The sequence below is a fragment of the Ursus americanus genome, chromosome 10 (assembly GCF_024610735.1).
Source record: "Ursus americanus isolate L20-20 chromosome 10, mUrsAme1.1.p, whole genome shotgun sequence".
NCBI lineage: Eukaryota > Metazoa > Chordata > Mammalia > Carnivora > Ursidae > Ursus > Ursus americanus.
The window spans coordinates 68,835,954-68,852,129 of NC_142136.1; the positions used below are offsets into that span (position 1 = coordinate 68,835,954).

General features: G+C 48.6%; 1 long non-coding RNA gene across 1 annotated transcript; it reads left to right on the top strand.

Annotated features, from left to right (window-relative positions):
- The first annotated feature begins 257 nt into the window (after positions 1–257).
- Positions 258–14,642, top strand: LOC123791940 (uncharacterized). The gene is made up of 3 exons (XR_006779561.2): positions 258–387; positions 7,687–7,888; positions 10,875–14,642. It is a non-coding gene; the product is annotated as an uncharacterized LOC123791940 (long non-coding RNA).
- Positions 14,643–16,176: the final 1,534 nt, after the last annotated feature.

The window sequence follows — 16,176 nt, forward strand, 5'->3', positions numbered from 1 at the left end:
ACATTACCCAATAAACGGGGCTCTTTCAAAACACAGCATGTTAGGAAACTGAATTTCCCTAAAGGGAAAAGATGTTAGCACAGCAGGCCCTTTTTCCTACCGCTTTCTGGGAAGGTGAGTAGAAACATGGGACATAACTTCCCAGGGTCCTGGGCCCGCACTGACCGATGGCCTTTCAGAGGTGACCTGGTGTAACACCTCGCCCCCCCCCCCCGGCCCCGCCCCCGGCCTTGCTCATCAGACCATTAAGAGCCCCAGAAAGGAGAGCGGGCTGGTTCGGAGGCCAGGAGGGCTTGTCGTGTCCGGCCCCCGCCCCCGCCCCCGCCGCGCGGCTAGGTAACCGCTCTGGCTCCCGCCCGCCCCGCGCGGCCACCAAGTGTTTCAAAGGTGAGGATCTGGCGAAATGTGGCGGGGACAGAGGGCGGCGCGGCGTGCACTGGCCCCGCGCTGCCCCCGCCTCCCGGGGCCTCCATTTGGTGAGTTCACCGCGGGCTCCAGAGCCAGGAGAGAGACACCTGCCGGTGGCACGCGGCAGTGCGGGTCCCCGAGAAGCCCTGGGCCCTGGGAGGCCAGCGGGGAGGGGGCCGCGCCGAACCCGGAACCCGGCTCCTCTGAAGCCACTTCTTGATTCCGTTTCCAAGGACCCAACACGATCTCTTCTCTGGACCTTCTTCTAAAAGATTTTTGAAAAACAGACATATGTTCACGTATAGGGAGCCCAAATGTCTCGCTGCCTTGGCCCTTCTGGACATGGTCAGCCAGCCAGCCTCCCCACACCTGTTCCCAGGGCCGCGGGGCCAAGTCAATACAAGAACCGGCCTCCGCAATCAGCGGGTCCTTGAAAGAGAGGGCAAAGTCCCGCTAGGCTGCTGCTTTTTTTTTTTTTTTTAAGTTATTTATTTAATAGTAATCTCTACACCCACCTTGGGGCTCGAACTCACGAGCCCGAGATCAAGAGTCACATGCTAGTCCAGCAGAGCCAGCCGGTCGCTCCTGTCTAGGTTTCTTTTAAGTTCAACTACATAGGTTAGCCAGATTGCTCTCTGGGAAACATTTGCCTGGGCTCTGTGAGCTTCAGGCCAAACCCCAAACCACTGCCTGCTCCTGTGTGTGTGTGCATGTGTGTGTGTGCGCGCACACGCTCACGTGTGTTGCATTTCTGCACGCATGTGGGGGGGCGTGCAAGGTAAAAACTGGATGTGTTAGAAGTCACAAAGAAGGGAGCAAAGTGCAGTGAGAACAAACACGAACAACTCCCTTTGCACAGGCTAGTGGGAAAGGAAGGACTAATCTGGGAAATTCTAATCGTCAACTTTCCTTGACCATCAAGCACCAGAAAAAAGAACTCCATGAAGGCTGAAGAACTAAAAAGTCTTCTGGGGGCTGCTGGTCTGGAGCGAATCCCTGCAGAATGAGGGAGATTTGAGTCCCTGTAAGGCAAGGGGTGAACAGGGCTTTCCATTTCGGGGGGTGGGGGTGGTGGTGGTGGACAGTGGCTTAGGGTGAGATGCTGCTGGCTAAGTAGGGTATTCCAGGAAGTGCGTGGTACCCCTGGAATTGATAGGGGAGAGCAGCCCTGGAGCAGTTTCAGCCTAACCTGGGAACCTGTTAGCAATGCAAATTTGAGGGCTCCTCCCTAGACCTACTGAATCAGAGTCTCTGGGGTGGGCCCTAGTGATCAGTCTTTAACAAGCCCTGTGGGTGATTCTGATGTTCTCTAAAGTTTGGGAACCCCTGGATTGGGAAATAGAGAAGAAAGGAGCCGACTGGGTGGCATCCCAGGTGCAGGGCAGTGAGCTCCCCACGTATAAATAAGGGGGGGGGGGATAAAGGTGCACCGTTGGCAGGTACAGGATATGGGGAAGGGGATTCAGTTGGTGAGGGGGAGCAGTAAGTAAAGGTCGTGCTGGTCCTGTTGAGTTCACTGTGAAAGCAGGGCACGCGCATCCAAATTCCCCCGGCAGCTGGAAGTCAGGGATGGGGTTCCCCTGTGTGCAGTGGAAATGAAAGAGGAGGGCAGCTCACTGTGATCAGACAGACGGGGGAGGACAGAGAGTCCAAAAGCCTACAGGGAAGGGCTGGTCAGAGAGGAAGGAAAAAAAACCCGATCAGTGCGGTGCCACTGAGGCAGAGAAAGGAAAGACTCAAGAAGGAACAGGTCGGAGGGAGAAGACCTCCAATGTCAGCTGGCCTCAGGCAGTGTTTTCTCACCCATTAGAGGACTGTGAAGCAATATGGCTATAAACCCAGCATTTAAAATAATAACAGAAAATGTCAGAGTCTATTTCACATAGCAAGGATACGGTTTCATGAAACTTCTGTGTAAGATATATTTTGGTGTCAACTATACTTCAATTTAAAAAAGATATATTTTGGGGGGGGGCCTACATCATTTCTGTGGCATTCTTGCTAAAAATGTCTAACTTCAGTGCAATCTTGAAAAAATATCAAACTGCGATGGAGGGATATTTGACAAAACAACTGATACTCTTCCGAAGTGTCAAGGTCATAGAAGTCAAGAAAAGACTGATGAACTCTCATGGATTCCGGAGAATAAGGAGAAATAACGAAATGCCATGGGAGATGCCGAATGGGGTCCTGGGACAGAAAAGGGACATTAGTGGAAAACTGGGATCTTTAGTTTGGTTATTAGTACAGCACCCATGTTAGTTTCCTGATTTTGACTATTGCACTAGGGAAAGTGGGAGGGGGATGGCTTTGTCTATTTCAGCGGCTATAACAAACTGCTACAGACTGGGTGGCCTGTAAACAGAATATATTTCCCACATTTCTATTGGTTGGAAGTCCAAGATCACGGTGCTGGCAGATTCTGTGTCTGGTGAGAGCCCGCTTCCATCATAGCTGGTGCCTTCTTGCTGGGTCCTCACAGGGTGGAAGGGCCTAGGGAGCTCTCTGGAGCCTCCTCCATAAGGGCACAAATCCCATTCTTGAGGGCTCCCCCCTCATGACCGGCTCACCTCCCAAGGCTCCACCCCCTAATACCATCACTTTGTGCATGAGGATTCCAACATGGGAATTCTGGGGGGACCCAAGCCTCCGGAACATAGCAAAGGATACATGGAAATCTTCTGCAGGATTTCTGCAGCTTTTCCGAAAGGCCAAAATTAGTTCAGAACACAGCTTAAAAACAAGCTGTATTTGTGTATATGTGAACTCGGCGGGGGATGGGACGTGATGTAAAATTTGGGGAGGCTTGGTGAAAAAAGTTTGAGAGCCACACTGTCTGGGGTGTGGAGGGCACGTGCACGGGGCAGTGAGGGTGAGCTCAGGCAGCTGAGGTCCTGGGAGGCCTCGCGTGCGTTGTCAGGGAGGGTGAGAAGCTGCAGGTCGTGGTCAGAGAGGGGACTGGGGTTATCACAGTGCGTACAGGTGGATAGATGCGGGTCTCACTTCTGTTTGATGGATGCTGTGGATTCCAGAAGGAGAGGAATTCTAACCCCAGGAAGCCTGAGAGGTGTAGGCAATGTGGGCGTTAAAGCTCTCGCAGTGAAATCCTGTTACAACCTACCACGGCCACGTGGGGGGAAGTTACGTGGCAGAAACACGTCCTCTGCTACCCAGGGGAGGGTAGCATTTGATAGTCTAGGGTTGTGTTATTTCTTGGATTTTTATTTTTTCAGGGTGCGGGGAGGACCTAATTTCATAATCTAAGTTTCGTAATCAAAGTTATGATCAAAGACCTATTTTATAATTGAAGCCTCTCTGAAATCCTGAAAGCCCTAGGCAGATAACTGTCCCTCCTTCAGGAGGAATCTTTCGAGCAACCTGGGGGAATGAAAGATTCTGGTAATTCAGTAGCTTCTAACTTGCTTCTCCAATGTTTTGAGTTAGAGCCATGGCTGTCCACTGAGGGCCATTTTGCCTTCCCCGCCCCCCACATTTGGCATTGTCTGGAGCCATTTTCAAGGGTCGCAACCGGGTGTGTGTGTGTGTGTGCATGCACTAATGGCACTGGGGGGAGGCCCAGGGGGGTGCTAAATGCCCTGTGCTGCACAGAACAGCCTTCCACCCACAACAGAAAATGATCCAGCCCAAATGCCAATAGTGCCAAAGTTGAGAAACCCTGAATTAGAGGAGATGAAAATCTGAGGTCTGTTTATGGTTAGGAACGTTGCCTGGCTGCTTCTCACAAAAGAAGGGTATTAAACTTCATTTCTTGGCTTCATTTCAAGGGGATAATTATAACCTGCCTACCTAAAATCTACACTTTAATTTTCAATGGGTATCTTTCTTCAGTTCGTGCTTAAACAGGCTTGGGGTGGCTGTATTCTCGACAACAGGGCAATATTCTGGGCCTGAGTGGGTTACAGGTCAGCAGTGGGCCAAACAATTGGTCTTGAAGGGATTCGAGATCTTCGGGTGATAAGCACTAAAGCAAGAAACCTAGGACGTTATCATCATCATTCATTATTAGTACTATGACAGCCCTCCTTCAGCCACTCTCGGGATTCCCACAGGATTGTCATTAGTACTCGGGTCAAAAGCAGACTGGTGACCTTCAGTCTCAGCAGACCCCGCCTGGAATGATCATATTAGGCGTTAAAAGCCAGGAGCTCTCCCTCTGCAGGGCCTTGCCGCCCGCTCGCAGCGCTTGGGAGAGGCCCTGCACTGGCAGCACGGAGCTTCAAAGCCAATCTTCAGTCTCCTGTTTGTACTCGCTGTTCCCATATTTAGCACAGAGCAGCACATACTTGTCTATGGCTTCAAGGCGAGAGCAAATTCTGAAGGCATTAAGGAGAGACTCACTTCAAGCAAACACGAGAGCCCAGAACAAGCTAAGGGCACGACTTCCCCTCTCTCTTTGCTTAGGTTTCAAAGCTTTATAATAATAATTCAGGGTAGCAAACCTTGACATCACAAGTCAGGTTGCCAACTAATTGACAAACCAAATGATTGCCTTTTTATGAGCCGCACCGATCAGTGTGTGAAACTGGATTTGGCTTTTTTTTTTTTTTAATAGTATTTTAATGTTAAACAAGCCTGAGCAGCTGCATACCAGTGGACTAAGAGCAGGTTGGGTCTTTCTTTCTTTCTTTCTTTCTTTCTTTCTTTCTTTCTTTCTTTCTTTCTTCTCTTTCTTTCTTTCTTTCTTTCTTTCTTTCTTTCTTTCTTTCTTTCTTTCTTTCTTTGTTTATTTTCCCTAGGATTTCTGTCTTTAAAAGATTGTATCAAGCTCATCCTTAGTTACCTGGAGCTTTGGCAAAGTATGACTTTGGGGATGATAAACAGTGGTACACGGTGCTTCTCTGCTTGACGGGTCTTTCTGTAAGTAGGTTTGGAATGGAGACTATCCTGGCACGATTCTTCCTTATTACTTCAGAGCACGAGTGCTGCCTTTCTAAGTGGCTAAGATGCCACTGACTTTTAATTTGATATTTGAGGAGCTGCCCACTCCACCTTCTCTGGCCTAGGTCCTCAAAAACAGGCATTTTGAAGGCGTTAGCTGAGGGGAGAAGCAGAAATATTACTCATGGGGCCGAGTCTGTCTTTGCAAAGCAGCTCACTGGTGTCTCCCGGGCAAAGCCTGAGATCCAGGCTCTTGGTGGGAACAATCAAAACTCTAATAAGAGGGGCGCCTGGGTGGCTCAGTCCTTAAGCGTCTGCCTTCGGCTCAGGGCGTGATCCTGGCGTTCTGGGATCGAGCCCCACGTCAGGCTCCTCCACTGGGAGCCTGCTTCTTCCTCTCCCACTCCCCCTGCTTGTGTTCCCTCTCGCTGGCTGTCTCTATCTCTGTCAAATAAATAAATAAATCTTTAAAAAAAAAAACAAAAAAACCCCAAAAAACTCTAATAAGAGTTCATATCCCCTGGTTACTTAGTATGTGCCAACCTGAGTCCCACGTTTTTCTGTGGAAGGACTCAGTTCAGTCCTGTCACAACGCCTTGACGGAGGTGTTATTGGTGCTTCTGTACCATAGCTGAGGATCCTGAGGCTGGGACAGGTCGGGTACTTGACCCAAGGTCACGGAGCAGAAAGACTTGCTAGAATTTGCAACAAGCCATCTGCCTCGAGGGGCCTTGCTCTTGACTTTTCCCAACAAACATGATCTTAAAAACCTGAATAAATTAGCAGGTGATAATTATACGGTTTGTTTTAAAAATGTTCCAGACTATTTTCACATTCCTTCCCTCTTTCGCTTAGGAGGCATGACGGTAACTGGAATCCTGGAAGGTGTCTTTTCATAAAGATTAGATTCGAACACGGCCAGATGCGAGCACACACTCTCCCTTTTCTAATACACCTTGAATGGAAGGTCTTCATGAGCAAATTGGGTGCCCCAAGAGATCACTTCAGTTTATTTTCCTTCTCCCAAAGATGAATTTAGGTGGTGGGGTGCTTGAGGTTGCCTTTCAGTAATGCCTTTCTTTTTCTACACTTTTCTTGAACATGATGCAATTGATACCCCTTTGAAGTTTAATTATACCTCTGCCATCGCACCGCATGAAGCATTTACTCACGGCTGTGTTTTGGGAAGCTGAGTGTATAGCAGGAATGACATATTTATCTTGGAATTGAGACTTGAGAAGCAAGTTCCTCCCTTGAACGTGGCTTAAGATAGATCACCTCCCCATCTGGGATTCCAACCTCAGGTACATAAGGGAGCCAACAGTAAACCTGAAGACTAAAGAGAGTAGGAAGACATTTTCCATTAATGTAGCTGAAAGCTGATGAAGGCACGTGTGGCCATCTAACGTTTCTGCAGGGCTTTAGCTCTAGGACTGCCACCCCGCCCCCAACCTCCCCATTCACTATCCTACACTTATCCTAAAGGTAAGAATGATTGGCAAATCACCACTTTCAACAATGCCTGTTCTGGCTTAAACATGGCCCTTGTGTCTCAAGTTGAATATGGAACAAGTTGATGACATACAGACAATTCTGTGCTTCTGAGACATGTGGCAGCCTGTTGGCATTACCGAGGAGGCCCTTCGAAATTAGTTCCCTACCTGCGTGGGCTGGCTGCGTTGGTAGAGCATTTGACTCTTGATCTCCAGGGTCGTGAGTTCAAGCACCGCATTGGGCAGAGAGCTTACTTAAAATAAACAAACAAACAAACAAACAAACATTTGTTTATTTATTTATTTTTAAAAATGGCATTAGTCCCCAAACTTCCTTTCTAGATCTAGCACCTGCCACCCCCACCCTGCAGCCCCACTAGATGGCCTGCACCTTTTTACTCCAGGTGGGGTAAAAGGCCAGTCGAGGCCCCATTTCAGAATCCCAAGGATTGGTTTTCTATTTCCTCTAGGCTGCACCTTTGAGACTTAAAAACAAGACTAGGATGGGTCGATGTGGTTCCAAGATGACCACCTTGCTCAAACCCACAGAGACAGACGGAATTCAATATCTTAATTTCATGCCTCCACACATTAATTTAATTCGTGTGGATCCCTCATCCTGGGATGCCTTCCTCCACTTTGTCTGTAGAATTATACTTTTCCTTCTGTATCCAATCATTTTCCAGTGACCAGACCCTCTGACTGAGATGCCCCTCACACCCCCAGACTTCCATAACACCCGGGCTTCCCTGCCTAGCACACACCACATGGGGGCCTCTCGCTATCGCTTCGTCTACCTTTCCCACTAAACCATTCATTCATTCTGGCTGATAGTACGGGATCAATATAGTTGTTGAATAAATGAATGAATCTTTCTTTCTGACAGAGCCTGTTTGGGAAACAATTCAAGTCGGAAGATTAATCAGTGAATATAGAAGGCCTGGTGAGCTGAGCCCGAAAGGCCCCAAATCCATGTCGGCAGCAGCTACCCTGTCCCACAGCATCACCGCTCGGCCAGGTTGCTCCAGATTCTTCAAACTCTCCATTTTTTGATGCTATGAGCACCTATGTCAGCTAAGGACCCCCAAGTACGTACGAACGTCTTTGGTTTTAAACTTGGCCACGACTGTAGTAAAGAAAAAAAACCCAAGAAAGCTCTAGTTTCCTACGTTGAAGAAGTGATGTTACTTCTCACTTTGGGATCATAAGTTGAGCTGGACAGGCTTTGTGGGATGTTCCCTCTGCCGGTTCTCCCACATCTACTTCTGGGCCCCAACAGTGCTGTCCGCCTGCTTTTCCAAGGGGTGTAGGAATGCTCTTGTGCTAATGGCTACCCACTACGAGGAAGAGAAATTTCCCCTCAGAGACAGCTCCATGTGAAGGTAAAGGAGATGGACTCCATCAGCCCACTGCCAAATCCGAAGCCTGAGGGGCTTATGGAAGTAGGAGTCTATTCATCTCTGCTAACACATTAGCACTAATTTGTTGTTCAAGGACAGGAAGGCTCCTGTGGGAACTTTTTTTTTTTTTTTAAGATTTTACTTATTTGAGAGAGAGAGAAAGCATGAGTGGGGTGAGGGGCAGAGGGAGAAGCAGACTCCCCGCTGAGCACGGAACCCCATGTGGGACTAGATCCCAGGCCCCTGGGATCATGACCTGAGCCAAAGGCAGACACTCAACCGACTGAGCCACCCAGGTGCCCCCTGTAGGAGCCTTTTGACCATTTTGACCATGTGGAAGGCTCCTGAAAGATCTATAAGTATAGGGAAAAGAGAAACTTCTGGGCAGTGTGAGAATCTGACCTTGGGCCATGGTCATTCTCTTGGTCATGTTCGAGGCCTTGACCAGGCTCTCCCTCTGTCATTTTGTCCTGCAGTTTTGCATGGGAATCACTCTGTACCTACTGGGACCTAATCAAGTGTAAACACCTTAAAATGCCATCAAAAGCCTTAGAGGCACTGGTCAGGTATTATCAGTGACCAATAGTGAATCTGAATGACAAGATTTCATTCTTTTTTTATGGCCAAGTAATATTCCATTGTGTAGCTATACCACATCTTCTTTATCCATTCAACTCTTGAAATCTTGTCATTCATGACAACACGGATAGAACTAGAGGGCATTGGGGCGCCTGAGTGGCACAGCGGTTAAGCAGCTGCCTTCGGCTCAGGGCGTGATCCCGGCGTTCCGGGATCGAGCCCCACGTCAGGCTCCTCCGCTATGAGCCTGCTTCTTCCTCTCCCACTCCCCCTGCTTGTGTTCCCTCTCTCGCTGGCTGTCTCTATATCTGCCAAATAAATAAATAAAATCTTTAAAAAAAAAAAAAAAAGAACTAGAGGGCATTATGCTAAGCGAAATAAGCCAAAAAGGGAAAGACAAATATTTTGTGATTTCACTTATATTTGGAATCTAAGAAACAAAACAAATGAATAAATACACAAGCAGCAACAAACAGAAACAGATTCATAAATGTGGAGTGTAAATTGGCAGTTGCCAGAAGGGAGGGGTGTGGGGGGGTGGAATAGGCCACATTGATGAAGGGGATGAAGAGGTACAAAATTCCAATTACAAAGTAAATAAGTCAAGGGTATGGAAGGTGCAGCATAGGGAATATAGTCAATAATATTGTAATAACTTTGTATGGAGGTAGATGGTAACAATACTTATCATGGTGAGCGTTTCATACTGTATATAATTATCGAATCATATGTTGTACATCTGAAACTAGTATATGTCAATTATACTTCAATTACAAAATTTTAAAAATAGTGAATTGGAGCTCCCCCTGAGTCCCCCATGCTCAGCACAAGGGCAGCCCTTCCCATCCCCTCACGTCCCTGAGATTCTGGGAGGACTGGGCCATCTCTTTTCTTTGTTTATCCCCCATGGCACTCAACTCAATCAATACTTTACAGTCAGGTGCTTGAAGTGTTTTCGTGAATCGAACTGAAGGCAACAACAAGGATTTGTACATGGTCGAACTACCTTTGTAGATCCCAAAAGATGTGGGAACTTGGGCAGATTTCATAGTTTTTAGCTAGAGTGGTCTGTTAATGGGGAGCCCATGAGACTGGCTACACGCAGCCTGGAATTTTCCAGATGGCCTTGGATTGAAATAATCTATCTTGGTCTCTGCCTGAGTAGACTGTACAAGTCTTGTTCCGAAAGTTCTTAATTTGGGACTTGAAAAATGTGATTGCTGTGTCTGCGGGACATCCAGAATGATAGCAATAATGCCGCCCAATAAAGTGGACATTCGTTAAGTGCCAAGCACGGAGCTAAGCAAGCACTCTTCCATGTAGCGTGACCACCAAGGTCCGTGAGAGCTTAGGCGGTATCTTTATGACCTTGTCACCCATACATTTTTCCTAAAGACTTTTCAGCCTACTTGAGGTTCTCCATCACGGGCTCAGGATGGGTCTGACCTGATGAAGGAGGATAAGGGGTCAAGTGTGCTGGAGAGCTGTGACAGAAGTCCCCCATATGGACCTGCTTTTGTGTTTATGGATTACCCGTGGCGACTGTCAGCAGTTAATACAGACAACAATTCGCGGCCATCCTAACCACCAGCTTTACTTCTTCCAAGGAGGCCTGGGGCCTTTCCCCAATGAGGATTATCCTTTTCTAGAAGTTCAATGGAGCTTGTTTCAAGCTTAGAATTATGAAAAACAAACTTTATATAAGAATAGAATATTCTTCTTTGTTTTTGTTTTTCGTTTTAAGAATAGGATATTCTTTACGGTTTCCAGGAACAGGCACTATTCTACTGTGCGTTAGGTCATAAAGCCAGGGCAGAGAGCATTTAAAACTTGGTGTCTATAATCTCTCTTCCCATGCTCTCCTCTCATTCTTCTTCCCTCATATCCCTTGAAGCCCAGCTGTTTTGCTAATATTCCATCAAGTATTTCCTATGACCTGCAAAATCTATTAACAGGTGAGAAAAAACTTAACTAGTCCGGGCAAAAAAGTTGATCCCAAATCTTGAACATTTTCCACTGGAGGCAGTGAAGACGGGTTGGGCAGTGGAGTTTAATTCTTTATCTTTCTTCTTCTGTGCCACAATTCTCTTTCTAGCAAATCAGATCAATGGGCTGAAGGGACTGGGGGAGGATGAGGATGGTCGGATGGAAGCAGAGCCTGCCCCTCTCTGAGCTGTGGGCCTCACAGAACCAAGGCTGAAGGACAAGAGAGATGGCAAGACGATCAACATCATCTCATCTCCTTGGACGTCAGAAGGGATGGGATCGGTGGGTCATTCATTCCCAGGGCTCCTGCTGATCCACAGGGGACAATACACAGGACAAAGATTTTTTGAGATTACCTGAAGCTCTAAAAATGTGCAGGCGATACTCGGACACCCTTTCTATTTTCTTATTTTGGTAAAACACACACATCAAATTTAACATTGAACATCCTACAGCGTTCACGTCGGTGGCATGAAGTACATTTTCGTGCCGTGAATCACCACCAACCATCTCCAGAATTGCTTCCTCTTCCCAAACCGAAACTCCGTCCCCCTTAAATACTAACTCACCGTTCTCCCCTCTATCCAGCCCCTGATGACCACCGTTCTATTCTCTGTCTCTAAGGATTGGACTCCTCCAGGTACCTCACGTAACTTGATGGATTTATTTCACTTAGCATCACGTCCTCGAGGCTCGCCCGTGTTGTACAAGTCAGAATTCCCCTCCTTTTTAAAGCTGAGTAATATTCCAATGTATGTGTGCAGCACATTTCGTTCGTCCATTCATACACGGACACTTGGGCTGTTTCCACCCTTTGGCCATGATGACTAATGCCGCTGGGAACAGGGGTGTACCAATGTCTGTTTGACTGCCTGCTTTCAGTTCTTGCGGATATAGACCCCGGAGTGGAGCTGCTGGATCATATGGCAATTCTGTGTTTCATTTTTTGAGGAACTGCGTATCGTTTTCTGCAGAGGCCGCACCATTCTGATAATCTTGGTGGTGCAGGCGCAGGTCCTTGTAAGAGGCGAACCTGATAAGACATGAATTTGCTCTTTGACCCAGGCGACCTGTATCTTTGATCTTCTCATGCTGGGGGTGTTAGCATGCTTCTGCCTTAGGTTCCCCACCTGCAGAAAGATGGCAGGTACTGTTCCTCTCAGGAAAACAAGGGTCTATGGGATGTAGCACTGAGATTGGCTAGGGAAAGAAATTTGGTTCAAAATACCTTGAGTTCCAGGGCCAGAGCCTGTGTCAGTGCCCTTCTTTCTCCAGCTTGAGCTGCCCCTGCTTCCGCTGCACACGCCAGGGGTGGGGGTGGTTGGAGGCTGCATCTGGGTGGTGAGGGTCCAATATCCTGCTTGTCGTACATGGCTATCAAGGACCTTCTCCAAGGCCCTGGTGTAAAGGACCATCTGCAGCCACCAGGCCATCGTGCCTGCATTTCTGACTTTTGTTTCAACTTGCCGCGTTCCCTTTGCCTTGGTGTGGTATGTGGTTCCATAGAGAAGAGTGTCCACTGAGTGATGGATTCATCAAAATCCAATCAAGATTTCATTAAGAACCTGATAGCTCCATTCTTTCCCTCTGTCTCTGCCTTCCCATCCCCCAGTGGGTTCTTACTCAGCATGTCAAAAGCTCTGCCGTTTCCACAACACACGTTCACTCTCTGATCCACACCAGGGCTCGTGGAAGTAGGGAAGGCCCCATACCTAGCTGTCATTAAGGAACAGAAAACGGATTGGTGTCCTGTCCTTGGGAAGGCTCCAAGGCTATTCCTCACCCCTCTGGCACTGTGGCCAGGCTGGCCTTTCGGCTAGCTCCTGCCAGAGTTGCGGGGTGTCCTCGGAAAGGGGGGGGATATGGAGACGCAGGGAAGCAGAAGGCACTGAGGCTCCAGCTGGAACTCTGGCAATGAGTCGGTCACAGCTCAAGGAGGGCTCGCTCCCAAGCAGCTCTGCTGGATTTCTGGCCCCGCCGCTGGCAGCCCAGAGATGTCTACACAAAGACTCTTGTCCGTGGAGGATCAGAAACGGCGCGCAAGGCCTCCTCAGGGCTGACTGGAAGGTGTCTAAGAAACAAGGTCACACCTGTATCTTCCAGCAAAGACTGACCTCTGTTTCCAAAGCATCAGCTGACAAATTAATGAATCTTTAGTGGCCCTGTCATCTGAGCAATGGCTGTAGCGCAGAAGGGAGTGCCACGTGCTGTGCCGCCCCAGCCCCGCCTCCGGGCCAGGCCAGGCCTCCGGGGCTGGGCCCCTCGGAGATGACTCTCCCCACTTGGAGTGAGGCCCCGCGGCAGCAGGGAGCCAGCCGCCTTGTTCGCCTTGTTCGCGGCTGCTTCCTCAGCACCTGGAACAGTGCCAGGCAGGGGAGGCACTCAGTATTTGTAGAATGAATGAATCCACAGCTGAAATCTGGCCGGGGCTGGAGAATGGGCCGGCCTCCCGTTCTAGAGACAGACGCTTCTGGAGAAGGGACTGCCACGGAAAAGCGCTATGCAGTTCCATTGAGAGAAGACCTTGGACTAGAGATAACCAATGTTATTGTTCCTCCCTGGTCCTTCTCCTGTCCCTGAGTCATCACTGAAGACTACCCTTAGAGACAGGAGGAAGCAAAATATCCCCGGGCTTCTATGGCCCCAGGGGTAGGGGGGCGGGGGGAGGGGAGTGGGGGAGAGTATTACAAAGTGCTAAGTAAGGCTGTCACCTTCTGGGTGTGGGAGGAGGGTGTCCCCTTTAAGGCAAATCTGCATATATATGCATATCTGTGTCCACGTACACCCTAACCTGCAAAGGGACACCCAGCTCTTCCGACCTATAAACAAACTAATCCTTCTGCTTTCTCCTTTGCTGGATGTGCTGAATCAAAATTTAACTGTCAATGTTCTAGAAATTTTAGAGGGGAAAAAACACAAAATGAACCCGCCATTTACATTTTAAATTTTAAAATGTCATTATTAGTTCACATTTTTTTTTATAAGTAGAAGAGTGTATTTTGAAGATTTTCCAGCGAGACAGGGAAATAAAGGTCAAATTAATCTTGAATCTTCAGTTGCAAAGGGGATTGGATCTCCTGTTTTTTCCTGTATTTGTGTGCGTGCAATAGGGCGCCTAACCTTGTCCTAATTAAAAGGCTCGGAGAAATCTTCATTTTTCAGGGTCATCATCCATTTTCCGAGGGGAAAATGGACTCTCACTTTGGAAAACACAAAACCATGTTTGTTTTACGTCCCTCGGAAAACAGCTCCTTGCGCCGGGCGGAGGCAGGCGGTCAGGCTGGGCGCTGGAAGCCGGAGCCCGGGGCTGCAGCGCGTTGTGTAACCGGCCTGGGAATCACGTTGCACTGACGAGATCCGCAGGCTTTTAGTGCAATAATAAGCTTGATCTTTCTATTCAAATACAAGGAACAACCGCAGCCGGCTCCAAGTCACGTGGCCCGGTCACATGGTGCCGAAAGCCGGAGACCGGCTGGCAATCATTAACTAATGCTCACTCCCGGGGAGAAAATGCAGGTTTTAAAGACTCGCGGCTCTGTTTTTGTAAAAGCAGCAGCCCTAGAAGAGAAGGTATACGTGGTGGGTGGGGTGTGGCGAGCTTGCGAAGGGCTCTCCAAGCAAAGGAAACGAGCCAGCCACCCCCCCCCCCCGCCGGGGTTGTTCTGTTCGCGCTGGACAGACTTGCTCAGGGTCACCCGCTGTCCCCCACCTGGAGGGGCGGTGGGGCTGAGCATCCCCCCGGGCGGCGCGCGGAGGGAGGGGCCGGCCGAGCGGGCGCGGGGCCCGGGCTTTTGCGAAATGCAGGGCACGGCGGTGCCACGAGCGGAGAGCCGCGTTTGCTCTCCCTTGTGACGTGCGTGCTCCGAGGGGCGGCCGAGTTCGGGGAGGGGCTGTGCGGGGTGGGCAAGGGCAGGGTGAGCCTGTGCGCGCTCCTGGCGTTTTCACTAGAACGAAAACCAGCCTCCAGAGGTGGTTCCTTTAAGTCTTTCTGTGGTTAAGCACAGACACAAGGGCTCTGCCTACCTGAATGTTTCCTTGTTCAGTCGTTTGAATTTAGAAAGAAGTTCTTTCACTTTCTCCAACTTGTATAGTGTTACTGTGTGCTTTCAAACAGTAATGAGCCCGCCGAGTTTGTTGGATTTGGGCGGAGAAGCGACAATCGGGAGCGTGAAGAAAGTTTGGAATCTCTGGCAGGGAAGGGGTAGAGAAAGTACAGATAAAAGACAAGCAGAAACTGACTTTTTTTTTTTTTTTAAAGCTAGGTGTGTTTTATTTCACACGATTAAAAAAAAAGTACTTTCCCCCAGCACTGTGCAATATGGACTCAGCCTGGCGAGCAAATCCGCCAGTATGGTGTGGAGCCTTATGCACTGAACTTAATTTAAATCTTTACAGAAAGAACACATACACAAGGAATTCCCAGTTTTCTAGGTTCCCCGTCTGCCTGAAATAGAACTATTTCAGGAAATTGAGTTTGTTAGGGAGTTCAGTCGTCTCTGTGCTCACCACCCCCTTCTTGAAAAAGATGAAAGTACCTGACTTTAAGGGATGGACCCAGGTGTTTTTGTTTTTAAAGATTTTATTTATTTGAGAGAGTGTGAGCAGGGAGAATGGCAGAGGGAGAGGGAGAAGCAGGCTCCCCACTGAGCAGGGAGCCCAACGCGGGGCTCCATCCCAGGGTCCTGGGATCATGACCTGAGCTGATGGCTGAGGCTTCACCGACTGAGCCACCCACGCGTCCCAGGCCCAGGTTTTTTTGTAGGGCCTGAAGCTTATATAATCCGAGAGGCTTTGAAGAGGATATAAAATTATATATACAAAATTAGGTATTAAGGTACCCCCAAGTTCAGAAAAATACATATTATTTGCTTACCACATCTCTAATAATATCCTTTTTGTCCTGTATTTTGGGGGGCATATTTCTTAGGTGGTCTCAAATTCATTCTGACCAGTTATCAACTTTAAATGTGCCTAGAGTTGTACAAGTTTGATGGTTGGAAAAATTTTGCCCGGGCTAGTCTCTGATTAGTCTGTTCTGGCTTGTCTGTTCCACATCTTGATTTTCCTCAGCAGGCCCACACTACCTCGGTGCCGGACACCGAAGGACACACTCCTATTGCGATATGACCTCTGATTCGAGCCTTCCTATCTCCACGACGGGTGGGTCAGCCCAGTGGGCTGTAGGAATATTGCTGGAAAACTTCCCTACTTGAGAACAGCCGGCAGTAACTAAACTGTAAATATAGTTCACAAATTTATGAATATCTCTTAACCCAAAGTAAAGGTATCTCTGACTCCAGTTCCTCTTAGCCCGATCCCCAAAATTCCCATGTCTGCTCCAAAGTCACCCAAAAGGAGGGGGAAATGTGGCCAAAAGGAAGTCAGAGTAGGAAGAGGCAATCAGAGCAATC